The sequence below is a fragment of the Triturus cristatus genome, chromosome 7 (genome assembly GCF_964204655.1).
Source record: "Triturus cristatus chromosome 7, aTriCri1.1, whole genome shotgun sequence".
Classification (NCBI taxonomy): domain Eukaryota; kingdom Metazoa; phylum Chordata; class Amphibia; order Caudata; family Salamandridae; genus Triturus; species Triturus cristatus.
In genome coordinates, this window is record NC_140590.1 from 1447527055 (window position 1) to 1447554423 (window position 27369).

General features: G+C 44.6%; 1 protein-coding gene across 3 annotated transcripts in view; it reads left to right on the top strand.

Annotated features, from left to right (window-relative positions):
- SRC (SRC proto-oncogene, non-receptor tyrosine kinase) overlaps window positions 1–27369 on the top strand; it is a 211037-nt gene that overhangs the window by 10159 nt on the left and 173509 nt on the right. Inside the window, exon 2 of one of the 3 annotated variants that reach the window (XM_085619192.1) lies at window positions 27092–27169. The exons of the other annotated variants lie outside the window; for them this stretch is intronic. The gene's annotated coding sequence lies outside the window, so the exon portion shown is untranslated. The remainder of the gene's footprint in view (window positions 1–27091; window positions 27170–27369) is intronic. 3 annotated transcript variants of the gene reach the window in all.

Below are 27369 nucleotides of genomic sequence, written 5' to 3' on the forward strand. Positions count from 1 at the left end.
GCCAACGCGAGAGGGCTGCTGCAATAAAGCAGGCCTTCCACTCCAGCCCCTGGCACTGCCAAGGGCCACGTGCTCCTGGAGACTGTATTATTCACCTGGTGACGTAATGCAAAATGCTGTGACGTCGTCAGACTACCAAAAGGGGGCCCGAGTCTCTAGTATCTCGCATGTATTCATTGGTCGAGGGCTCACTGGGGACCCCTGAAGCCCCACCCCTCGACCCTGCGCCGCACAGGCTTCTGGGGTCTCCAGTGTGCCATCCTGTACTACAGCTCAGCTCTGAAATAACACGGTGCCCCAACTGTTCACCCTCGTTCACCTCTCGCTCTCTCCTTTTTAGGTATTTCAAAACATTCACCAATTCCAATACATGTTAATAGAGAGATGAGATCCAAGACAGAACCGGAGTCTCCCAGGTTGGCAGACGCGCAGGACCGAGCCAACGTTAGACCGAATTCTAGTCCGGCCCATCCGCCACCCCAAGTACTGCAGAGCGACGCGCCAGGCGTGTGGCAATGCCAAGGGCCGCCCCGCATCTGATCATGGAGACGCTGCTCCTTCGCCCTCGTACCACCAAATGCCATCACACCACCAAATGCCCTCACGCCAATGGGAAGGTCCCGCTGTGGTTTCTTGGGAAACGCTTGTTCATTCAGAGCGAGGAATGTTGCGAGTCCCCGGGCTTGCCTCTCTCTGTGACCCCGTCACCCCGCTGCCCCTTTACGTGCCGCTCAGATTGTATGGTTGGCATACAGCTCCCGCCTGGAGCGGCCGGCTCCGTTCCCTCTGCAAGCATCAGTGTACGGGACCGAGACCTTCGTTTGAGACATCGTGGTGCCCGCAAAGACTTCTCTCTCCTAGGGTAGAGCTCCTCCAGGGCACTAGACCTGCTCTAAGAAGCTTTGTGACCTCCCCCAGCAGCCTCAGGGCTGTCAATCAAGAGTCCCCAGAACTATCGCAAACTGACATTTTGCAGTGCCAGTCCTCTGAGAAACTGAAAGGTCAGAACCGGGGGTAACAGCCAGACTGAGTCCAAGTTCTCAGAAAAAAAATTATGAAATGTACGTAAAAGTGAACAAATTGGCGTAAACTCAAATCAGTCTGTGGAATCGACGACGGAAATGTGTGTGTGTGTATATGTATCTATTTGTGCATGTGTATATACGTGTGTGTGTTTAAATATGTGTTTGATATATGTATATGTTTTTCTTTCAAAATTCTAATATATGTATAGCACAAATCTAGCCAAAGGCAATATGTAGAGTGCTGTACAGAGTCCAAGGCAAGGGTACAGTCAACAAGTGATTCGAGAGGTAGAAGGTTTGTAAGCCGTTACTGCATAACGATCAGGGCCACAGATATTATGCACCAGAGGAGAAAAGAAATAATGCAGTAAGAAAAGGCACATTTTGCAGCGTGAAGTAGCACATTTTGTTAGTGTTACTTTGTTTTGGATTTTTTACACTTTAAGACCTTCTGGGCAACGATTTCACCTTATTGGTACTGTTTTGACACCCAAATAAAGAAATAAGAGGCAGAAAGGTGACCAGCCTATGCAAAAGGCCTTCTACTACACATCAACAGGCCGGCTGCCTTTTTTTCCCCCCTTTGCTTTTTATGCTTCTTTGTCTCGATTCTGATGTCCTGGCTGCGGGTGTGCTAAGAGAGGACTTTATCAGCCAGTTAGGCGGTGTGCGCTGGTTTGTCGGGTGGCTCCATGTCACCGACGCACCAATTTTCCATTCCTGGACTTTGCCTTAACATATCAATACGATATCAAGTGTGATGGTCCAAAGGACTCCATTAAAATGAACAACTCCCAGAATACATTGATCTGTAAAAGCAAAGTCCAGGATAGGAAAAGTGGGTCTGTTGACACAGAGCAATCTGTTAACCCTGGAGGTGCAGGGCAGGACAACATAAATCTACTCTACATATATTTATTTTCAACTTCCCTAAGTGTTCAGAAAGCAGTCTAAAGGAGAAATGAAGGCTCATGGTCTCATTCACCCCAATCTCTTTATTCTCCGGACTTCCTGTATTCTGGATATTGGTCTTGGTATCTCAGTGGTATAGGAGCTAAGGGTCCGATTCAAAAAGGGCCACCGCACTCGTGGCAGAGGTCCAGCAGCCATAGAAGAGTCTCCGCACTTGGGACTGAATCTCAGCAATGAGGATTCTCATTGCGGAGTTGCCGCCCAGAGTGTAGAGATCCCTCCCACTCTGGGGCCTCCGATACGAGTGCGAAGGCCGTTTATGAATCCGGCCCATCGGGTGCTGGGATGGAGTAACTCTGGCTAGGTGGCCGCCTTGCTGGCGCTCGCTACAGGGATCCCAAGTGCTCAGCCCAGTCAGCCACTCGGCTGAGCTGCTTTACAATAAATCCGTACCTCTTTATCTGTGTTGCTGTTTCTTATTTTTAGTATTCATCTCTACAGGTCGGCCTACTAGACCCTTTTGAATGCTTTTGCAAAGATAATCTCTTTACAAACCGAGACAGAAAATCTGTGGGGAAAAATTCTATAAAGAAAAGGGAAATATATTTCTGCAGAAAAATCTGCACTGCAGGTTTGGGGCATATCTAGTCACAGCCCTCTCCATCCTCGGATCTTTATTGGCACTCAGGAGTAAATATGCCTGCCATGGTTAGATCTGTAGCACTTCAGGACTAGAGGGTTGTCTGTGTACCAGTTTGTGAGACAGCACCTTGAACGAAGTGCGAAGTACCTCTCGATTACGTTGGAAATGTGGGATGCTCACTGCCATCTTGCTACAAATGTAGTTTTTCTTTTGATGTTTTTTTCCTGCTTTGCTGCTTATTTTCCCTTTTACCACAACCTACTCACCATACGGATACCTCACTGGTTGATTGCTGAACTTTACGCCCACCATGGGGCCTACGCCATCCAAAGCCTTTGAACTGTCTACTATGGCTGACGCAGCACTGTCCGCTCTTAATACCAGGAGCTGTGCTGGATCCTTCAAGAAGTCCCTCCTTGTCTCCAGGTGCATTGGTTTGCAGGGATCATCTTGCAGACTCCAGGGTGAAACTGCATGTTCTCCCCACTGGGCGAGATTTTGCATAGTAGTACTGCTATGGTTAGCCAAGACTGTTTTAGTTTCTCTCTGTGACTCAACTGTGGTATCTGTGGTCGAGCACTCAAGGCTCGCTCCTTGGAGGCAGTGTCTGTACTAGATGCAAAATATCATGCTATTGCATTCACTAAAAGTTGATGGGTGTGTGGACTTGTTTCTGATGACATCACCTCTTTCCCTGAAGGTGTGGGTGTGTCTACGTAGATGGATAGTCTGGGTTTTGGAATACACTGTATCCCAATAGGGTAGGTTTCCAGTTGTCACTTCGTCCTCTAGAGTGCGTATAGATTTAGTCTCCTCCTCTTAATATGTAGATTGTGGACAGAATTTCTTCTCTAATCGTTGCAGTCTCATAGGGTGGTTTTATAGTGTACATGATCATCTGCTAACGGGTGAAATTGACATAAAATGTGTCACGTTGTTCCTAAGGCAGAAGAAGGCATAGGCTGCATTTCACATTAAAGTATCATCCCGTGGGGCCCGCAGTGGGATACAAGACTATCCTTGTTTCAAGAGGCAACAGGTTACTGCTTGTCTCAAGCCAGATACTAATGTGAATCAGAGCCTCAAATTCTTTTTTTTTTTTTTTTTTTTTTTTTTTTTAATACAATGTTCACTGAGAGCACTTCCTGGTAGTCTACTGGGAGCAAGTGAAGCACAACAGGTTCAGCCACTTTATTATTGACAACTACTTAGACAACTTTGTATGATTTGGGGGAAAGCAGCTTTTCAGTAAAAAAAAAGTTCGTTATACTAGCTGCTAGTCCAAGCTGAGTCCGTACCACAGTCTGGAGCTCAACCGTTTCATTTTGTGGGACGTAAAAAAGTAAATGTGGGGAATATGATTTTTCATCATAAAAACTATTACCCCCCCCCCCCCCCCCCCAGGTCTGGCTTATTTGCATTTATTCAACCCCAGATGCGGGGCTGCTGGAATTGATTCTGCAATATGCCCCAGGTAACCATGTTATCGGTGCAAATTTGGTATAAACTGGCATCTGCTGCATAATTTGCAGATTTTAAACAAAAAATATTTTGGGAGTAAACTGATTAAACGTTAGTAAGATGTTGGAGCATTGAATGCAAAGTAGCTCTTGATGCTGTACAGAAGCTGGCCACCTTTTACTTGTTTGCATGTTCAACATTAAGGAGGTGAGATTTTTGTCCAGATGGTGATGCTATCCACAAGAGATGGTCTGGGTAAAGGACTGTTGTCTTTAAAGAAAAGTAAGTCCTCCTATATTTGTATATAATAACAACTATTGTGAATCTTGAGGTGCCTCCCGAGGCACTTGCATAGTGAGTGTCCAGTGCCACAGTAGTGTTGTGCAGGACTGTTTCTGTTTGGAGAGATGCGCTTCTAGAGGCCCTGAGCACAGATGCCACCTGTGAGCAGACAAGGACAAGCTTTAAACATAGCTAGATGCCCAGAATAAAAGACACATACATTTGTGCACACTCGGCTTGTTTACTGTTCAATAAACCATGTATTATTAAACGACACCATTCATTCTGGGGAGTAGAATGGATAGTGCTAATAAAATGGTGTTCACATGCTTCCATTCAGAAGAAACTAATCAATTGTTAGAGAATAACATTTCGAATAGAATCTTTTGAAGGTGTCCTTTTCATTCTTACAAAAGTGTTATCTTCTATAATCATGGAATACGTTTTTAGGTCTCTCCTATCGGTGCGTGTGTGGTCTCTTGTGAGACCATGTTTACTTACTCGGGACCTAGTGGCTACCCTTTGCTTACCATTGGTTGACTTCATTGTCACACTCATTTGATTGCTTCTCATTCATCAACTTCTGTAGGTTTTCTTCCTCTTCCTGTTTGTCCCTCCCCTGGAGCTTGGATGCATTACTTGTATCCTTCGAATCCTTCTCCTGCTTGTTAAAAAAAAAAAAAAAAAAAAAAAAAAAAAGTTGTGCCTTTAACGCTGTAAAAGAGCTTGTGTTTTTCAGCTGTTTGCCCCATGTTTTTCTTCCCTTTACTTATTCCTCTTCTTGTCCCATCTGTGTCATTGTCACCGCCCACCAGTGCTTAGTTTGAGCCAGTGGTTTCTGGTGCTCCGCACTTAATTATCAACCACAGCACTTCTGACAGTCTGCCACGTGGTAGCGCTGTTTGTATGATTTTAGAGATGAGCACAACAGTTGTTTACTGATTCAATATACATTAAAAACTGGCTAATGCCTGGCACCCAAACAATTCTTATACCTTTTGGTGGGCCTGAAACCAGGGGCGTAGCTTAGTCAGTGACATTTGGGGGGGGGGGGTTGAATCGCATATTTCCCAACTTAAAAACAGTATGCCGAAGGATGACAAAGATTTGGGATAAACTTTTATTTTAGGAAAAGATTCAATATTTATTTGCATTAGGTGGGGTCTCTCTACGATTCTTTAAAAAAATAAAATAGCAAGTTAAAACTTTTCAGTCAAATGTGAATAACAAGAAAAACCTACAAAGGCATAGAAGACCTGATTCAGTGCTCCCAGACTCAACACTCCAGCCAAGAATGCATTTATTTTGTGGGGTGTCATACCCCTAAACACCCCCTCTGAAGCTACGCCTCTGCCTAAAACACTCTGGATTGTCACACTTGTAGGAGTGTGCTGATGTGTTGGTGCTGTAATTGGCAGCGCTGGCAGGGGTAGTGGGTGGTGCAAGTTGCAGTGGCCTCCTGACGAGGGCCCTGGCACTAATTATTTTGCAAATTAATCAATGCCATCCACCCACTCTTTGTGCCGTTGACCCCACCCCTCCCACCTGTCCTCCTCTCTCTCTCTCCCTCAGTATTACCTCTGGGGAGCAACAAATACAAACAAGCATTTGTAATGCAATAGGTCTCACATTTACGTGAGTGTGAGCTATTTGACATTGCCAATAACAATGCCTTATTTGCTTTCGCTTTAAAAACATAAATAAAAGGCATTGTCAATAGCTTTAACTTGTGTAACTGCCAGACCTATTGCATTGCAAATGCTTGTTCCATTTGATGGAGGCCATGATTCCCCACTGGAGCGTTGACAAGCGAGGAGGTGCCGTGGTGCGCAGAGGGCCTCACCAGATCTCTCAAGACTCCATTTCAGTGCCACGGACGACCTCCCGCTTTTGTGTGCTAGCAGCCATCACGTTAGGCCCCACTTACCACTCCCCGAGCCAGTGTCTGAGCCACATACACTGCCTCTCTCAAGTTGAGATTCCAGGAAGAATGCGCAAATCAATCAACTTCAGATTTCCAGGTTACCAACTGATGCAAGTGTTCTGGTATGCAACGGGGGCTACGTGGTCTCATAGGTATACCCATAAGTTCCCCAAGTCGTCCTGGGCTTGTGTACAGCGCTGCGCTCAGTGCAGGTCTTGGGTCCTTGGATACAGCTTGGAGCCAGGTGAGGTAGCAGCCAGTCCTTTGTGGATGCTGCAACTGGGGCCCCACAGATACAGAGGTGGACCCAGGCCAGGATGTGCCATTCGCGGGGGCTGAGCAAAAGCTATAACCCGCAACTTAATTGCGGAATTCAGGTAGGCCCGGCGTGCCGTACAAATCCGGTGGGCATCCACAAATCACCTCCCTCCTTAGAGCCCCAGGAGCAAGAAGAAGAGGGTGCAGCTAGAAGTACCTGAGGGCCGGTCCCGCTGAGATCTGCACCCTGGGTAGCGGCCACCCGCTAGGCCGCACTCATAGAGGTCCCGATATTGGGGCTTTGGGGGCCGAGTCCTGCCCCCCCCCCCCCCTGCTGTCACTGCGGAGCCACCAGGAGCTGAGCTGCGACTCGCAAAGCAAATGTCTATCTGACCGGGTCAGGCGCAATCCCATACGCCGGCAGTCTCCGCTCTTATGTAAACCAGGCCTGACCTGGCTGCGGCAGCTCCATCATCTATAAGGCCGCGTCGGTCAGTTGCCTCGGTCCCGGTCAATTCGGGCACCCGCGATACGTCGCTGCTCCAGACGCTGACGTTGCTCGATCCGGCAGTGATTTTAGGGTCGCGGGGGCCACTGTGAAGAGTGCTAGAATATGGACGGGGATGGAGCGCCCCCACGTATCTTTTCTTGGTAACATTACATTATTTATTTGTATTTTTGATCTCCTTCGAGAATGACGAGGCATATGTCTACCTTAGGCCATGCGTGTGCACATCTTTTGTCCGGCATGTGTCTGTCTGCCTTGTGTGAAGTCGCAGCGCCGCAGTGAAAGTGAGAACGCGGTGGGCGCGTGCGAAAGCTAAGATCGCCAGAGAGGAGACGCTGTGTGCGTGCACATCAGCTGTTCAGGCAAGTGCACATGTCCTGTCCCCCTTCGCCCACCAAACCGACAACAATAGGTCTTGCGAAGGCGAGCAGCGCATGCGCTGTGTCACTAGTCGAGACCTAAAAAAAAACGCTGTGACATGGCTAACACTGACCACTTCATATAGCTTTTTGAATTATTTTTTTTATCCATGTTCACAGAGCAACTATGCTGCTGTACAGAATGGCTACAAAAGATTGACAAAGTCAATAGATTTCGTAGGCAAGACTAATTTGCCTTGGTACAGTATCTGTGATACAATAGAATGCTAGGTAACTATGCAAAAGAATGTGCAACAATTTCCCCTTTACCACATAGTAATATTGCATGAACTGTATACCTTTGCTACACAATAGCAAGGTATATAATTTGTTACTCCATTGTTGAACAGATCCACTTGTCCTGTTCACACCTTATTTCCCTCCAGGTTTATCCTGGATTTCTCGGTTGCATGTGTCCTGTCCCAAACCTCCTTTGCTCAGTTTGATCCTTTTCTCTTCACATTTGCTTCTCCAGAGGTTTCTCTTCCATAATGTTAGGAAGTTAAATGCCCTTTAATGGTGAGGTGTGTAACCAGAAAACCTGTTTTGTAATCCTAGCTTTCCACCTTGCACAAAATGTGTAATAGTGAGATATTTACTTCTGGCATGTTAGCTATTTTCACGGCCAACATTTTAAGTACTCAAACGGGCTTTATAACCAACACCATCCAATAGTAAGTGTTAAACAAAAAGCAGAATATTTGCACTTACTACTCTGTATCAGTTAAAATACTACTTTGTAGTTTTTTAGTTTAAGTTCGAACCTCGTCCGCTGAAAACCGAATTATAGCTTAAGTATACCCATCTAGGATGCAAATGGTTCTATCGCAATCCCATCCTTTTATCATTCCAGCACTCAAAAATGAAAAAAAAAACTAGCAATCCTTCTCTGGGAGTGCCCCCTCCCCTCATACAGCAGGACAATATTTTCTTATAGCACCTTTAAGAGAGAATTTGTAAACCTATTCCATTGCAGCGCTGTATTACAGAATGAGACTGAATTCACTGATGGTACTGCTGATGTAGCTAATACATACTTAGTTTTATTCTGTTGTGTTTTGCGTAAAGTATATTTTTTCTAAATTATTTTTTTAGTTTATACCAACAGTGTTGTATATTATCTTGTATATTGTATTGAGATGATTGCACTGTTCTCAATTTATGGATTTTGTTCAGGCCAGGGGTTCTTAACCTTTTGACTTCTGTGGACTCCCATTGAATCACTATTGGAAGCCAGGAACGCTGACCAAAGCAATGTCTATGATTTCAACCACAAAATAATAAAGAATAGAGGAACGAGTATAAACCAAACAATAATACACATTATTAAATGTTAATTAGTTCACAAACTGAAAAATGTAAAAAATAGAAATTTTAATGGGAATCTTGAAGCTTTTCAGAATTTTGATTTTATTTATGAAAGGAAGCAATGTGCTAGACTGTAGCATACCATTTAGTGTTTTTGTTCCTATAGTATGTTCTCTCATTACATTGAGGCCACAAACTGTCCACACTAGATTATGTCTGCTTTACTTGCGTTGCTTCCTCTAATGAGGCTGAGGATACCAACTTTATTTTTAACCTCCAATTTCAACTGATGTTTAATTTTAAAGAGCATTGTGACAATTCAATTCGACATTTTGCCTTAAGTGTATATACTTCGTTAATCCGCTAATATTATTTTAATTTTTTAAACAATTGCGGACCCCCTTCAGTGGCCTTTACACAGCCCTGGTTTAGACACAATAACCCAATGTAGCTATGCCTGTTTGGTAATTCGTTTTACCTAAATGTGCTGTGATACCTTACGCAGTTTTAATTGTGTACCCATTTGTTCTTGTACGAAGTGCTGCGTCACTCTTTGCATCTAGTCTGCACTATAAAAAAGTACTGATACATAAATTGACACCTCTCTCTATGCATGACATGTTTACATATTTACAGTCCTTAAGATTGCCTTTTAGGGTTTGTAGTTTAAAGTATTTTCTCACATATGTAGCTTGTCTTTAGTTTTCTGGAGTGGAGGCCTCTTAAAATATCTGCAGTACTCCCGAAATAAAACTTGTGGTGATAACCACACCCACCACACATGCCCCTATCGTAGTGCAACCTCCTTTTGCTGATGATTATGTAAATTTCCATTGGCATCCAGCTTTCCTCTTACCACCACCACCTTTTCATATTGTTTTGTAACTCCAAATGTGGAGACTTTCAGTGGTTTATTGTAGGGGTGGGAGCAAACTCCATTTGCGGCTTGCTGAGTTTCTGCCGAACTCCGCTCTCCAAGCGGACCGCAGAATGGCAAAACAAAGCCGGCTGAGCGGAGTTCACCGCCCACTCCATCTTTATTGATGAGTGGCAAAGGGGAGACATGGAGACCAACCTCTGATTCCTTGCTCCCAGCCTACATAAGCTGAGCTAATCACTCAATCTTTGAGTGTCTGAAGGACCTTAAAAATCAAAATTGGGGAAAATCGGAAACTTACTGAACACCAGTGTGAAAATGCTCTCTACCTCAGTGGTGGTTTCTTCTTTTGGGCAGGGGGAGTGTTTCCCCCCCCCCCCCCCCCCCCGTCCCCGGCTGCGAGCTGTGGAGAAAAAAATAAAATGGCAATGAAAAGTTTTCATAGCCATTTTATTTTTTTACCATGGTGCGTGCTGTAGCAGCCAGCCTAACCCGAGCTCAGAGACATACAGGGCGTGTCCTCTGCTGCCGACTTGCAGCAGAAGACAGGAGCAGGCTGGATGCTCCAAAGTGTGCATATCACTTAGGGCCACTGTGTTGCGCCCTCCAAATTCACATGCGCACTTTGAAGATCTCCACCTAGCTGCCTTAGACAGCTGGGAGGAGACCAAGCACAGGCCTAAAAGGCCTGAAAGAACATCCAGCCAGGATGCTCCATCCAATTCTGCAGTGCCAGGATTGGTTGAGCAAGTCGGCTGGTCCCGTGCTCCAGGAAAGAGGAAGATCGGGTCCGGAGTGAGGAGTGTGGTCAGGTAAGTGTCTTTTTTTTCTTTTATGTGGATTTTGTGTATAGTGTATTTTCCAGCAGCAGTTTGCTTGCCCTACCACTCCCGATAGCTGGCAGCCGCCACTGTACAAACTCCTGTTTCGTAGGAACCAGCTTTCCCCAACACTTAGTGGTTCAGCGGCAGAGCAATTGCCTGTAGAGCCAGATCATATAGCGGAATCTTTAAAGTAAATCAGGCTTATCTCAGAAGACTTAAAGAAACTGTTTGTGTTGTTTCTAAGAGAATTTCTACCCATGATAGGAGGAGCTTTCTCCTCTGAATGTAGATGAAGGCGTATGTGCTGCGTCGTCTCGTCTTTCCAGCCTCAAGCAATGCCCCTCCTCATCAGCAAATTAGACATTTCTGAAGCCCACTGCTAAAAATGAATCTTATTCTTATAATATAAACATATCATTTTTCAACATTGAAAGCCCAGGAAAAAAATACTACCATACACTATCTTGAAGCACCTTCATAAGAAACTACATTCAAGATATACCTTTAATCTTAAATACAAAATGTGGAAAAGCCAGAATCTTTAGTATTGCTATGTGTAAATGTTCAATATTTTTTATCAGTAGCTCATCTATGTTAAAATTGTTTGTAATGGGGTGTACAAGTAGTTATAGGGTTAGTGGCACTGGCAGAGGTGGCTGTAGGCCCGGTCTTTGTGAGCTACTCGCTTTAACAGCTACAACAAGGGAAGAGATCCTAATGTTCTCTTCTGTCTGCAACTTGCCAGACAAAAGCTCATTATCCATGCTAAAGAAAGATGGGTTGATGCAAAATGGAAAGAAAGATGGAAGGGTGAAAGGATGTTTGGGTGGGTGATAGGATACAATTGGTGGGGGAAAGGATGCATGGAGTGAATGGAGGATGCATGAAAGGATGGTTGTAAGGGTTGATGGGTAAAAGGGTGGGTGAAAGGATTGATGGAATGCAACAGTGAAAGATGGAATTCATGGATGGAAAAAAAGAAAGGATGAAAGAATGTAAATGTTAAATGGTGGATATCAGAGGGTGGGTAGAAGAATGAATAGATAGATGCATCAATGGAAGAAACAAGGGATCTCTTCGGGGGAGGATCGGGCTCACCTGTTGTGCTAGCTTGGTGCCATCATAGTGTTGGTTCAAAGTGGGTGTTTATTTTAATTTTCTGGCTACTCCCTTGGGTGTAGGGTGGGTGTTTAGTGGGTGGAGCCTGCCATTAGAGTTGGGCCTAATTTAAGTGCAGAGTTTCTGGATTTCCATAGCTCATCAGGATTGCAACCTATTTATTATAAGTTCTACATTATTGGTGCTAAATATAAAAAAAATAACATTTCGAATTGTTCATTTTGTATATTTCCGTGTCGTAAGTAGTTCCTCATGATAGCATTCTTCATTTTCACATACTGTCTTTTTCCTTCCAGCTCTTCTCCCTTAATCCCCTCCCACTGCTAGAATTTTGGTCTCCTCCAGGTGCTTGATTCATAGGAATGCCTGAAAAGAATCTTAGAAGGCACGACTTGCACTCTAGTTATTACAGGACACGAGACTGAGCATGGATTGGCTACCTGTTTTTTTTTTTTTTTTTCAACGTGCAGTTTTTGTGAAAAGTACAGTTACGTGAAATACATTTCACTAGTTATCTGCTTAAAAATTGCATGCATGCGGGAGTGAGCGGGCAGTTGTGGAAGAGGCATGGATGAAGGCGACAAGCTGATAGAGGATTTAGCTGACTGGGCAATAGCGTTGCAGAAAACTACTTTAATTCAAAAAGAAAGCGTTACCAAGGGAGATGGAAGGGATCAAACCTGGAATAGAGAAATAAACTTGGAGTGGTAAGGCCTGCTAGAATAACAGAACCTGGTCTCAAGATGGCTCCTGGAGTCAGTTGACATACTCCACATTGTGGTGGTGGGTTGCATATGGGGATCTGGGACCTGACATTACAAGAATGATTGACACCTCGGGCCGGTGAAATGTAGACTCCAAAAGTTCATTAAGAAAGTGTGGACCACTCTTTGTGGTAGACACGTGTGGGCCTTGGATGTGCTTGGGGTTATACAGTAATTCGTGAATAATGTGATGCATAATGTGATTGTGTGCTGGCAGCACTACTGTATACAATTTATTTTACTGCTGTGTAGCGGAAGCCATAGCTTGCACTAGCTTATTGTTTTGCTGAAATATTAATAAACCAGATTTTTTTTTAAGTGTATGCGCTGACCTACTTTGTCATACACACATTATGCAAAATATTGGCAGGGAACATAGGCCCCGATTACTAATATGGCAGTCCAAGGACCGACCGACCGACTGGTGGGGCGGTCTTCCCACCACTCCATTACCAGACCGCCACGGTCCTGCCTAGCATATTAGGAGTTTCCTCTCTGCTAGGATTTTCATGGAGGTTCCTCCTCCATGAAAACCATGGCAGAGGGGAAACCAAGGGGGCCCTAGAGGCCCTCCCGGTGCCTCTGTGCCCTGTGGATGCACATGGGGGCACAGCATGTGCCCCCCTGTGTGCATGCACACCAGTTCCAGCACGACCTGGACTTTTCAGTCCATACCGTTCAGGAACTGTTTTTGTCGTTCCCAATGTGGAGCCTGTTTTTAGAGGCACCTCCATGGGAACACCAAAAAAAGCCTGCCAGACAGGAGGAAACTCGTAATTTGGCAGATGGTCTGACCACAGCTTTGGTGGTGCAGCGGCAGGGCGGACCCAGGGCCGCACTACCAAAGTCCTAATCGGGCCCAAAGTGTCTTATTGCTGGAGTATACACAATTTTCACAGTTTCTGCTTTACTTTCTCTGCTCGAACTATTTTTCATGTGGGTGAAAAGTATAGGAAAATACATAACCGGAAGAAAAACAAAAATTGCATCAAATAAGTAAAGCCCGGAAAATGGGGATTAGGCGAAATTTCATTTGAAATACAAAATGATGTACCTGTACTCGATCCAGAATCTGGTCAATTTCTTCATTGGTATAGTCCTGGATACAGACTCTTCCTTAAGAGTTTGTGCCTTGGAAAAGGAGGCAGTCTTCTGACAAAGACGGAGTCTTTCAGGCTGGTGTAGAGTATAGGATTCAATCACCTGGATAAGGATGTTGGTAGAAACCTGGGTATCTGGACAAGAACACTTGGCACAGGCTGCGAGCTACAGCCATAGCTCCCTCGATGCCCTAGGTTGTCACTCGCCCTTTAAGCCAGCGGCGCCATGTCTCACTCTCATGTGCACCCTGCATGACTGCCTGCAGACCGCTCTCCCTCCTGGTTTCCGTCGCTGCGCCAGCTCATTTTCCAACCACTCGTCCTGCACAAGCCAGAATGGGAATTGCAGTGGCCTGGCTTGCTTCCTCATTCTGGGGTTCACATCCTGATTTTATAAGGGTGGTGACCTTATGTAGGATTCTGCTTGTGTTGATCCAAATTGGGCCTCTTGCCAGTCAGAAGTAGATACAAGGTACATGCTTGTAGTCATCAACTGATATATGAAGATCAATAGTTTGGCTGGGAGCACATTGCTTATGAGGGTCTTTGGGGGCTGTTCTCATATATTTTATTTTGTGTGGTTAAGCCTATTTTAGGTGTGTTTCTTTTGATATATACTCTATAATTATCTGTGTTGTAACTATGTGATGGTGTATGCATGTGTATATGCCTGTTGTGGTTTTTGATTTCTGCCTGTGCATCTTGATCAAGTGTTTTTATGGTGTGTCAATTCTTTCTTCTTCTGTGTTTTTTTCCGGGGGAGGGACATGTAATGGATTGTTGGTGTAATGCCTTTTCCTCTATAATTGTGTACGCTGTGAATGTTACAGCTCAGCCTATGGTTACTGTCTCTTTGTTATGATGTGGGTGTTAGTGTGTTTTGGAGATGAATCTCTTCTTGGACTCTAAAACAAGTGGTGATGATTAGATTTCTTGCAAAAATCTGAGCAAGAGGCAATCACTTGGGCCACATTCCAGCCAATTGTTTCTTTGCTCGCTCCTCATCTCCAGATGGTTAGCTCCCATATGGAAATATTGTAGGACTTATCAATTTATGCAGATAAGTTAACTGAGGCACAGGGAGGTAAGTGAGTTTCCAAGGATTACATATTCAGTTAGGACTGGGAGCCACAATCTGAATCCATGTTCCTTCCTTGAGACTCCGAAATCTCCAGTGTAGAAACAAGGCCAAAACGTCTTGTGTTACAAAACCAAAAAGGTATTGTTCATGAATGCACATGATACCTTTTGGGACTGGTAAACTCTAAGCCCAATTACTGGATACCAAATTCTGCTCCACTGGCAAAGAACATTTTGTTTATTAAAATGTCAAATATGTGATGAGTTCCAGTAATCAAGTTTGGCCCCAGATATTCTCCCTTGACTGGTCTTGGGACATCACTGATGGGAAGTTTCAGAAGGATTTTTATTTGGCGTTGCTCCTCTTTAACAAATAGTACTTTAACCAGTTTGGCAGCAGAACACTCCAGGGGCATCACATGGGAAGCCAAAGGAATATCCGCTGTTAGTGTTCACTTGGTATTATGAATGGAAGTGTGTTGGTCTGTTATGTGACCTATATGGGTTGTTTCATTGTCTGGCTAGTTGTGCTCTTATTTGTTTTGTTGCTGTACCTTGCATGAATTGAAGCAAAAATAAAAAGAGTGAGAGATGGACATAACAGTCAATCAGGGAAATTTTAAGTGTGCTACTCACCCATGAGGGTCTCAAGGTGCCTGGGGTCGGGGGGGGGGGGGGGAGCAGCTCTGGTCAGTCAAAGAGACAGGTCTTGAAGGCCTTCCTGAAGATGTGCAGGGTGGGGGCCCGTCTGAGGTTGATCGGCAGCTTGTTCCATGTCTTGGCAGCGATGTAGGAAAAGGTTCTTCCACCCGGTGTTGCTCTGCGAATGTGTGGAGGTTCGGCGAGGACAGCGGATCAGAGGTTCCTCTTGGGTACGTGGAAGGAGTTTCTGTCGTAGAGGTATTGGGGTCCGGTGTTGTGGAGGCATTTGTAGGTGTGGGTGAGTATCTTGAAAATTACTCTTTTCTTGATGGGGAGCCAGTTGAGTCTGGCTGCGGTGTTCTGTATGGTCTGGAGTTTGCGGAGCAGAGACTTGTTGATCCCAGTAAATCAGTTCAATTAAATCATCCACCCCTGTGCCTACGAACCAACTGGAGACAAACCTTTTCATAGTGCCCCCCAATACACATCATTTTTAATTTTGAAAAGATTATTGGGAATTTCATCTTTCGACCATTCCACCTGGATGAGTCAGTCCCATGAACTAGCTTATTTCTCCCCCATTTAGAGGAAAAGTACTCCTTTTTGTGACTCTATTTCATCCTTCTTAAAGGAAAGAGTGACAAGTACAAAAGCCCTGGTCCACTCCTTTACTATAAGAATTTTGTCGGAAAGACCGCCCTATTGTGTTGTAACATATATGTATCGCTTTACCCCTATGTAGGTTGCTGAATCTGTTGCCAACATGAGAAGCACGATACCCCATGTAGGAAGTGTTGTTGTAAGGATATTGAATATGTTTCGATCCTATGGCGAAAGTGTTTCTATGTCATATGTGAGGACCACCAAGATGCGGTTATAGTGCTGTGGGATGCATCTCCTGGCTGTGTGATGGGCGAAAAAGTGTGGGAGAAAGGCAAGCAGTTTATGATTTTTGATAAGCTGGCATCTTTTGACAGGTCTGCAGGTCCCTGTATCATATTTATTGTAAGTAACTACAAAAGCAGTTAATTGCTTGGACATTTAACTAGGTATGAGCGTGTAGTTGTTGGATAAGTGTGGAAGGGAATTTGGTATACTCCATTATGCTAACTTAACTCGCAAACCAATCGCTCTATCAAAAGAGATGGAGAAATCCATATATAGGTAGTAAAGTAAGAGATTTATTTTTTTCATTTACAAGGTCTACTCGGCCAAATGAACTTTCACTATCCCCTTATCTGTAGCATTGTACGTCCAGTTTGGTTAAAAAGGAAAAGGCGAAGTTCAGTTTGGTTAAAAAGGAAAAGGCGAAGTTCTGCCACCTATGCCTTCCAAGATGGGAGGATCACACGGAACAGACTGGTGGCAGGAAACAATATGGATGCCATCAAGTCTGTGATCATGCACACTTCCCTCTAACTGATTGGTACAACCCCCTAGTCCTAGCTCTTTTCAACATTTGTTCCAATGGAACATTTGGGAAGAACCCAGCCTCTGCCTACTCCTTACTCATTCAACCACTCTGGAAGATCCTAAATTTAGAATGCTGCTTTCTTTGCAAGTGATGTGAGCGTGCACCTGGGTCTGGCCCGAAAACAGATTTTTTTTTTTAACTATTTCTTTCAATGTGAAGAATGAGAAGCGGAGTCTGTGCTGCAGTCCTTGCACCTGAGGCCTGCCAGTGTCCGTGAGGGTGCGTTGTCAGGTGAGCTGTCTTAGCGGCTTAGTGACCCGAAACGTCATCATTAATAAGTTCTGATGAGCAGGGTCTACTACATAAATGCCAATGGCACAAACTTTGATCGCTGCTGAACCCACGCTATCAATACCGGTGACTGGATGCACCACAGCAAGTCTTAACTGCATAAAACATGGGGCAGGGTACTAATTTGCATTTGAGGAAGAGGTTAAGAGTTGCAGTTCAAAGAAGCTATAGGTCTCCTTTAGACTGAATCTCACTTTTGAGACCTAAAGAGATCAGATTTAGTAAAAAAAAAATCAAAAAAAATCAGGTGCTGGCAAAGTCATTATGTCTCGCACCTATTTAAAAAAAAAAAAAAAAAAAACATTTTTGTCATCCCTGCTCGTCATTGATTAAAATGAGAGATGGCTTCATGACCTTCCCACTGCTAGTGGCCGCCTCACTCCAAAGGCGTGCCTCAGTCATCCCACATGGACCTGCTTTCGGAATGACGTGTGTGTGTGTGTGTGTGTGCGCGCCATTTTCTGTCTTTTTTAAATATATCGATTGCTAATGTAAACTTGATTTGATAAATTAAAAAGATATATATATATATATATATATATATATATATATATATATATATATATATTGTAAAGAGCTTTTTGAATGCAGAAAAGCCTGGCGGCAAATAAGTGGTTAGGCCCTTCAAAAACATTAAAATTAAAAACAAAAATTTGAAAGGATATCGAGGGGTGGGGAGCACCAGAGGACGGAGGGAATTGAGGGGAAGCTACAGAAAGTGGGTGAGGCAGCAACAGAAGTTCTATATTATTTGGGAGCAACACAGCCTTTCTAGAATGCTGAGTGCCTGGACGGGAACAGCAGTTTCCCGGCCCTCGCGCTGCCCCCTCCCCCCACCCCCAAAAAAAATATCTTGCGTGTGTTGAGGTTTGCTGCGTGACTGAAACCAAGTGCACCACAGCAGTGTAGATCAAGGTGTGCATGACCAAAACCCAGGTGACCATAGCAAGATCTGCTGGATGACCAAAACCCACTCAACCGGGGAGCTGGGGATCACGGTCTGCTGCATGATGAAAGCGCACACCGCTGTGTTTCCTGTCGATGAGGGCCTACTTAACTGAACCTCAGACTGATAAGGGAATGTGGCTGCATGGCTGAAACCCACATATCCAAGGAGTTGACTCAACTCTCACACAGCCAAGGTGCCTCTGGAACAAGGTCTACTGCGTGAACGAAACCTATTTGGCTAAGATGACCACGTTTGCTTGCGACCAAGGTTCTGGAGAGGGTTAGCTGTATGAGGGAAGACAAAACAACCATGGGCCTTAAAGGGAGCCCAGTCTGCAGCTTGGTAGAAAATAGCTTTACAATACATTCTGGTAGTCTTCTGTTTGACTGCAGATCCTTCCAAGTGGCCGGGGTTGAGTAGACGCTGCTCTGTGTGACCTCAATGATAGCTATATCACCAACTCTTTCCATTCCATCTATTCAACACTTGTGCTGTTTGCATATTTTTGTGTTTGTGATACTTACACTGTATTTGACGGTGTCTACATAGTTCACACAACATACTGCGCTGCCTCCATACTCCACTGATGATGCCCCACTTCGAGGCCACAATATCTGAGCATCTTTGGCGTGCAGCGTGTCACTGGGTTTTTGTATTGTGCAGTGCTGAATTAAAAAAAAAAAAAATCTGTGACACTCAGGTTGGCCGTGGGCCGGCAGTGGCAGAAAAGGGGTGGAGTCAGAAAATGCAGGTAAGTAAGAAGCACTCAGTCTGTTGTCCGTCAGAACAGATGCATTCTTTTTAGAGACTCTGTCCGCAAGGAAAATGGCAACAATAAGAAATACTGTAGTGAAGGTGTGCAGACTCCCAGTATTGGTCCAATAGGACTACATTTTAAGAATTGCTGCTGAGATCTGGCTGTAATTCACTCTTCTCTGCTTTGTACTCTTATAAAATAGCTTAAAGGGTTAATGTACCTTGACCTACATGTTCAGGTTCATATCCTTGTAAGTTATCTAATTAGGATAATAGGTTTGTTGTAGAGATCTGTGTGGCTTGCGAGTCACATGTTTAGTCGCGATAAAAGAACTCTCAAGTTTTATTTTACTGCTACAAACTACTGCAGGTAATCTGTGAGGCACCAGTTGGAATCCCGGCAGGTTTTAACTCGCTTTCATCCTTTTAATGTTGATACAGAGGACACTATTAAGTGCCAAAAACATTTGTTTGCACAAAATGCTATATAAATGGCCCTTAGCAATATTGATGATAACCTAGACCTACATATCTGAACGCACACATAGCATAGGGAAGTCCAATACTATGCTATCACTGTTAATCTCTTGGCCAACGTGTAAATTGACGAGCAGTCCGTGTCACTGTTTGCTCTAATGGCCCGCTGAGTCTGTAGGCAAGGTTTGGCAGAGATGAGCTGTGCTGCTTTTTAATTCTGACTCTTGCTCCCATCCACAGAATACCTGGGACAAAAGAATCCTAGAGGTAAGGCGTTCGGAGCTAGGACAGATGGGTGGGGGTTGAGAGAGTGTCTACAAAACCTTATTGACAACCCTGTCCCCACCTCCACAGACAGGGCACCCTAGATATGGATATGTGGATGGTAAATATTGAGCCCGGTGCTATTCTTGAATGTGAGCACTAAACAAGGTGACATTTTTTGCCTCCACTATGGAAATCCAATAAAATACTTTGAGCCTCGCGGGTGAGGTGGATAGTGGCTCAGACAGTAATAAGAGAAGGAGGGGGTGTATATCGGGAGGAGGCACTTGCAGCTCAGAATTTCATCATATTCAGTGGACACTGTTTCTTTTGCAGTTGTGCATTCAAAGAAGGAGGTAAATATTTGGCAGTTAGTAGGGCTTCTATGTTGCCATGCATGGACATGCACTCTGCTGTTTTCAGCCACTCACGCTGGGTCCACCAACAGGGATCCCATTTAAGAAAGAGGAACTCAAAGATTGATTCCCTGGCCTGGGCAGGTGTCCTGTCTGTAATTAGGGATATTCACTATCCTGGGCTTGGGAAGTGGGTGGACATTTGTTGCACAATGAATACTGGAAGAGGGGCTGTAGGTCATAACAGGAACCCCAAGACTTGCAAACATCTTTCATAACAAGGGGGTGGCGGTAATGCCAACTGTCCATCAAATATATTTTAACCCACTCTTTTGGTACCTGTAGCAGACAGCCACTAAAAAGGTCCCAGAATGACCGTAGGCTAAGAAGCCAGAGCTGTGCCTTGCACATTTAGTTTCATCACCTAAATAAAAACCACAAGTTAGCAGTAAATGTATAAAGATGTTGCTAGAATTCACACATTATAAAAAAGGGTGCAGGTTGTACACCACTCCCCTTTACTCTCCGTCCATAGTTGATGGATCTACAGATAGCCTTCATGCTTAAGACTTCTTTCTCACCCAATCCCAAGATCGAATATATTGAAGGCCGGGCTATCTCATTTTGCTACTTGTATACAACTGATTTTGTGTAAATCCTTTTGGTCTAATACTTACATTGTTGCCTGTGTAATGAGGAGACCACAATGCGAATCCCTGCGTGATGCCCCCTGTTCAGAAATATTGTGTGATCCTAGCCAAATCCCCCTCCACTATTTTCTCATCTGCCAAAACTAGAAATTCGTTCGATTAATTTATAATAACGTGGGCATTAAATATGCTGAGGTCGCTTTGTAATCCGAGCTTTACTATAGTGTTTACATAGTGGTCCCTTGATGCTATGTAATTTTATTATAAAATGCTGGGTGTATTCCAAAAAAGAAAAGCTCCAATGTGGTTTGGTTCGCCTCCCGACTATCCTCTTCTCCACTGCCCTTCTGGGCTCTGCAAGTAGAAGGCAGCTTCCTGTACAGTGCATCATTATTTATATATGCAATATTAGGGGCAGCCTTTCCTCTATTCCACCTAATGCCTTTATTTCACCACCCTGCTTTTCCTCTCTATTTCTATCTTTCAGGCCCTTTCCATCCTCACTTTGCCAGTGATATCCTGCCCTTCTTGGCACTTTCGACTTCAGAATGTTCTCTCTTGCTCAAAGTCTGATGAACAACGGGCTCCGGGTCACGAAACGAGCGCGGCTGCACGGCACGTGCACGCATTCGTCACTGCTTCTGTCCTTTGGCGCCGCAGGGAGCTCCTCAGAATCCGAGGGGCGTGCATGGCTGTGCCGCGCTCGGCTCCTACAGCCGTCGACGCCTGGTATCGCTGTTTGAGGAGGGCCTTAGCTCCTCATCGTGGATCTGCGCTAGAGCCGATGAAGTTAACTGCCTTGACGTGGGCCGGGCTCTGGAGGGAAGCCTCCGGTAAGAGCTTGTGATGGTGTGCGCGAGCAGCTCACGCCGACGCACGGCTGCGCTCCCGCGCTCCACGCAGGCCTCGTGCTCTGAATGAGTGGCAGCAAAACGGTAGGATTCACATCAAGTCACAGAGCAGCCACGGTCTTGTGTAGGCCCTGCCAGGTATCTCCTTTTAGCGTTTAGTCTGAGATTTCTTCACTTGCAGGGAGGAAAACAATGAACGGAGGAGGATATATGCAAATAAAGGTGGAATCCCCAAGCCGGAAGGCGGCAAAAGTTTGGGGGCCCGAATGAGTGGGGCACCTGAGCACTGAGTCGGGTTGGTGACACAGGCACTCGGGAAATGGCATAAAGGCCGTTGGCCGAGTTCTAGCTGTGGGCTGCTTTTTTGGACAGCCTGGGGCTGTCTGTGCTGTGAGGATGCTGCTAGCGGCCCTGGTGCCTGAGTGGCCTTTCTAGAGGCAGATGGGTGGCCTATCACTCCCTTTCTCTCGCTGGGCCTGCCCATTAATGTAAGCTGTTTGAGAGGGGGCAGGGGGGCAGGGGGCCTGAGCAGAAGCGGTCTCACTTGCATTCATGTGTGGCTTAGCATTGTGAACTAATCTGCATTTTTTAAAAATTTATTTAAGTGAAGTTAAAACATGCCCCCCCACCCCCTTTCTTTTCATAAAATTTCGCTGAAACAGTGTTTGCGGCAAGGCAATTATGCAAACGTGGGCCACTTTTTTTGGGGTGTGCAACGGCCGATTTTTGATCCCAATCTAACCCTGCCAGAGCAGACAATTCGGGAACGTAGTCTCAAAAACTAGGACACTCACTGGGCCAAGGCTGGGGGGCGCGTTGGGTTAGGAAAGGGGACACTTGCTAGGAAGAGGGGCAACATGACTAAGGAAGTGGACCACGAGGGGAGAGGAGGGTGTTAAAATAGGAGGGTGAGACCACGGCAAAGTAAACGTGACTACGTGGAGGAGGAAGAAAGAAGCCGCCTGGCAAGCCCTTACTAGAGTAAACGGTGAACATGGAGAGGAAAAATGGAAAAGTGACTAGGGACATGGGGAAGGTGTCCAGATAGAAAAGAGGCACTGAAATTGGTGAAAGGTACCATCCAGACCGGTAGAGAGAAGGGCAGAGTGAATGATAGTAGAGCACGGCACCATGCAGGGAAAAGACCAGACCAGATTAGGGAACAGGACCAAAGAGGGTAACTGTCCAGGTGGCAGACACAAAGTCCTAGGTTGTGTGGTTGCTGCTGGTGTCGGGACAAAGTGGCGGGGTGAAGGGAGAGGGGGACAAAACAAACAAACATAAAAAAAAACGTACTTGAATCCCACCGCATCACCTCTCTTCTGCAGTGGAGCCAGGCTCTGGCTCCCAGACTGCCCTGAGGTCAATCCTGACGCTGGTCTCGCAGCATGAGAGCAGTGTCAGGATTGGCGTGAGTGCCCTCGATTTGCACTCCCATGGAGACTGGCAGCCTGTGCCTGCTCTCTCCAACCCAGCAACACAGATCGGGTTGGAGAGCGCTTAAGTGCACGTGCCGGTTTTGCTGGCCTCAGACATCCGGCGAAACAGTCAAGCGCACTGATAAAAGTCCCCCCCCCCCCTCCCCCCTCAGTGCCTGTCATCCCTGGACCTGTCCCCAAAACTACTGTAGGAGTAAAATAACAGGATAAAAAAACATGCTTTATTATTGTTTATTTTTCAAGTTTTTCAGCAGATGCTGCTGGCAGGGGGGGGGGGGTGACGCTCCTCCGCCATAGCGGAGAAGCGGAGAAGCTGGCCCTGATACAGGGCCATGGATAGGGGACACTCTGTGGCCACCACACTAGGTCAATAGGGTAACCAGTCAGATGGTTATGAAGAACAGGCGTCCAACCAAGGAAATGGTGGCATTCGACATGGAAAGACAGACAATTCGCCTCAGAAAAGGGTATTGGCAATGATCATAATAATTGTGCATAGGGAAAAGGGAGCTTTGTCCAAATAAGGGGTACACTTTGCAGTCCTGTGCAAAAAAAAGTAATAGGTTGGCACTGCACATAGAAAAATGCACTGCGAAGGGGTTGTGCACAGAAAGAGACCCACAGGTGATTTGGGGTGTATATATGTGTGTGTGTGTGTATAGATATTTATGCACTCCGACACTCCTCAGCTCTCCTGCAAAGACGGAGACGGACCACGATGTAGTGCTTAAAAGATTTTTTTATTGCCTTGCTCGGTCCTGACGCGTTTCGGCTCGGGTGAGCCTTGATCACATCACCATCCACGTTTAAAAAAACGTATTTAATCCCTTGCATTTTAACTGAAATGCAGTTTGTAAAATCTATTCAATTATGAATTATCCCATGCTTGATATAATTGCCTCTGGAGTGGTATTCACCAATTGCTTGTCGGTTTAGATCTATTGAATGTGCCACCACTGCTGTTGTTTGGAAGTGGTGAGTTCAGCCATTGTAGCAGACTTGATAAGCATGCAGTCCTCTGTCAGGCTTGTGTTAATTGAGAAATTTTGGGTGTAGATCGGGTGCCAAACCTTTGTGTCTTGGCAGTCACTCCATGTAGATTCGCCAGTGTCCTACTCTCGTAACCCATGTGAAGGTAGTTTTTCAGTCTGTTGTTGGTTCTATAGCTCCAAATGTAATGTGCAAATAAATAATGTGACCTGATGTAAACATCCAGAAATTTTGTATTACAAAACACCGCCAGACTGCATAGAAAAATTAAAAGATTTCTATAGAAATCCAAGAATGCACCCTCACTTACTCCCTACAGACCCCAAGCACTCACAATACGTCTGGTTTTAAGGGATACCCCTGACCGACATGTTCCTGAGGAGGACCTCACTTTCAATATTGCTGGTCACAATACTAACCCATGGCCTTGACTACAACCCTAGATCTGGACTTGCTACATATAGAAAATTCCTCATAAATTGACATCTCGGCACTGGTAAAATATTACTCTTTGGTGAAGCTACTCTGTGCATAAGTCCAAATATAACCCCACAGGTGTTTCTTGAGGCTAAAATAGTGCTATGAAACTGCCTGTGTAGGATTCCTCGGCCAGCTTTTCATCTGGATCTACTCTATCTTAGAATGGGGACATTAACGAGACACTGTGAAAATGGCAGTTGGCACTAGCCGATTATAAACTGACCTGTGGAAGTGGGTTGACCAAGAATTGTACTTCGACAGTGGTCTTCTTAACATCCGGCTTTTATCAGAAAAGCAGAAAATTGTATTTACAACCCAGAACTGCTAGAATTGCATGTGTAGGAAAATATATGGCGATTAACTTGTTATTTACGTTATCAATTCCAGGGACAGTAACTATCTATTCATATTGTTATAGTGATCAAGAATTGTTAAGAGGCATTTAATTTTGTATATATTTTTACTGCATATGTGTGTAATTGTTTCAACTATAGTTTTGGTTAATTTTGCAAGGACCATTGCCTACAATAAAGATTCAAGCGATTTATTGGACTTATTAAAGTCATATACCGTTTCTACTGCCTCGTGTCTCCTACACATTGAAAAAATTCGTGCCCTCAAAACCTACTCAAGCATGGGAAAAGCCAATAGACCTGGCTTTGGCAGGCCGGTGATATGGTTAATTAAAAAGCAATATTGTAAGCATATGCCTCAGATAAAAAAGAAAACATGCCGCCACGTAACATGCTTGGTATATATTTGCAATGCAGATTCTTAATTAAAAAAACATTCAACAATGTGGTTTTTAACTAGTGATCTTTTTACATAACATGCCTTCTAGCTGCTGCATGCATTTTTTTAGCGTTAATTGTTTGTGGTGGTGACCAGAATAAATCATAACCTAACGGTACCAAACACTGAAACGCAGGCATCTGCGTTGTTACAGTACCACTTAAACACTTTAGAACAGCAACAGAAAACGGATCCCCATCTAACTGGCCACCCAAAGTGCAGGTATCATAAATATCTGGTATTTAATGTTAAGTTCAAAATAAATAAAAAGCACACTTTGAACTAGCTTTGTCAGTGAAGAGAAGGGAAGTCTTTTTGGCGCATGCGTACAATGTGCACGTGCTTTTAAGTCACTGAAACTGAAGAGAACCATGTCTAAAGTAGGCTGACCCATTACCCCATGCAGTATGCTGTGGTGGGTGGAAACAAAATGTAAGTGTGTGTGTGAGGGAGGATATTTTTTTAAATAAAATCAACAGTCTGGAAATATAGCTGAAACTTCCTTAAAGGCCAGACTTGAAAAGTGTACTGGATTTCTAAACTTCTTCATTCTGTCTTCTATTTTCTCAACAGTATTTCCCTTACAGTGATAGAGCCCTTTCTGTTCTAGGAAGAACATAGTGGGTGTAATAAAGTTTTGATAAAGTGTGCTTCGTTGCCCGTCATCCTTCACACAATATGCATACCAAGGAACGAACAATTGGTAGGCGCACTGGCTTTAATTTCCGATGTACTTTTCACTTGATCAGTTATGGATGATTTTAACTTGGCTAGTTCTTGTCATATGTGATTTTGGCATGTGAACAAACTGGTCTGGAGAAAATTCCTGTTGATTCTAGTTTCACCATAGAACAGGGCAGAAGATTGGTGGTTATTGCTAGAGCTTTTGTGGGAATTCTAGAAATAAGAAGACACATCTTAAGGTGACGAGGAAGTAGGAGGCTTAAATTAAATTGTTGACTTGAAGCATGAGGCAGAGGACGTTGTCCAGATTTGTATTACTCTGAATGAAACGGTGTGCGTGATTGAGCACAAGGGTATCGGTAGAAACGGTTTGTGAAATGTCGGCTAGAATTTCCACCACAATTGAAAGGGTTTGGTGATCGCAGCAATTTAAGGCTGGACTCGCTGTGCCATTGAGTTCATTGTAATTGTGTAGCTAATGGACTCTCACCTGACTCAGCAGCACACTCTGATACACCACCCTTATCTGCCTGCTTCCATTGGCAACCGCAGCCACAGGCAGGAAGCTGCAAGAGCAATTATAGCACTTACTTATGAAACCAGGAAGTCTTTATTTTAAAGATAGGTCAGACTCTCCGTTGAGTGACTACATGGAGACCTGAAAGGTTGCAGGAATAGTGTGAAACTTCGGGGGCAGGGGGGGGGGGGGGGGCGGGACAGGGGATGTCATATACTCCTAGGGCTATAATGTTGCAAAGCGTATAACTTTCAGCCATAAATAAATCACAACACAGTGGAGGCCTAGGCAAATGTCAGGGTCATCTACCGAGGACCTGCGTGTCGAAAGTAGAGGTGTGTGACGTGCAAGGAGCTGGTCAGCCAGAGAGCGCTGAGATTATGGTGGACACCCGGTCAGTACGGGGGCTACGAAAGCATGCCCCACTGATAGCCTTTGCAGAGAAAGTGGCACACTCGGTGGTGGGTGGGCAGGTAAAGATAGCTGTGTGCTCAATCCACTTAAACTGCAATGGAGATGTGGGGGAGGGGTAACTCGGGGTTGTAATTGGTATTTATATAGCACTTAATGCCCTTGAGACGTCTGAACTCCGGAACCAAAAAAGGATTAGTGGTGGGTTTGTAGAGGGAAAATATGTGTTCATTTGAGCAGTGGACATGTGAGTCTTCTAGCTGGATTAAAAGGGATAATGGAGAAATAGAAAAGGGAAGCATGTAGAAAGTGTTTATTTAGAGATCATAGTAGTAGTAGGAGGTTTGGGATTGGGAAGGAGTCGCTAGAATTGGATTAGGGAGAAAAATAAGGCCTCAGATGAGATAAATGAGAGAAGTTTAGAAAGGCTTGTTTGGGAGATCTGAATAGTGCTTAAAAATAGTGAAGGATGCCAGATGTCAAAGTAGAAAAGAATGTGTTGAAATATTACCTATCCTCCCAAAATACGAAGAAATAATTTTTGCATTTCTACCTTTTTTATAGAACATTCTGGTGTCATTGGCTACAAAGATCACTCATGCTATCACTAGCATTTTCTTGAATCGCCGTCCAGGGAAATAGGTATTTTGAAATGTAATCCAATTGTGTTAAAAATATGAACTGTAATGCCCTTGTGCTATGTAAATCTCCAATTGAAGTTCACAATCTTGCATCTTGTTCCAGCACCCATATTAAAATATGGGGCTCCGTTACTACCCAGCAAGCATTGTGCTATAGAAATGCCTACATAGGTATCCGTGCAAAACGTCAATGGCAGTAGC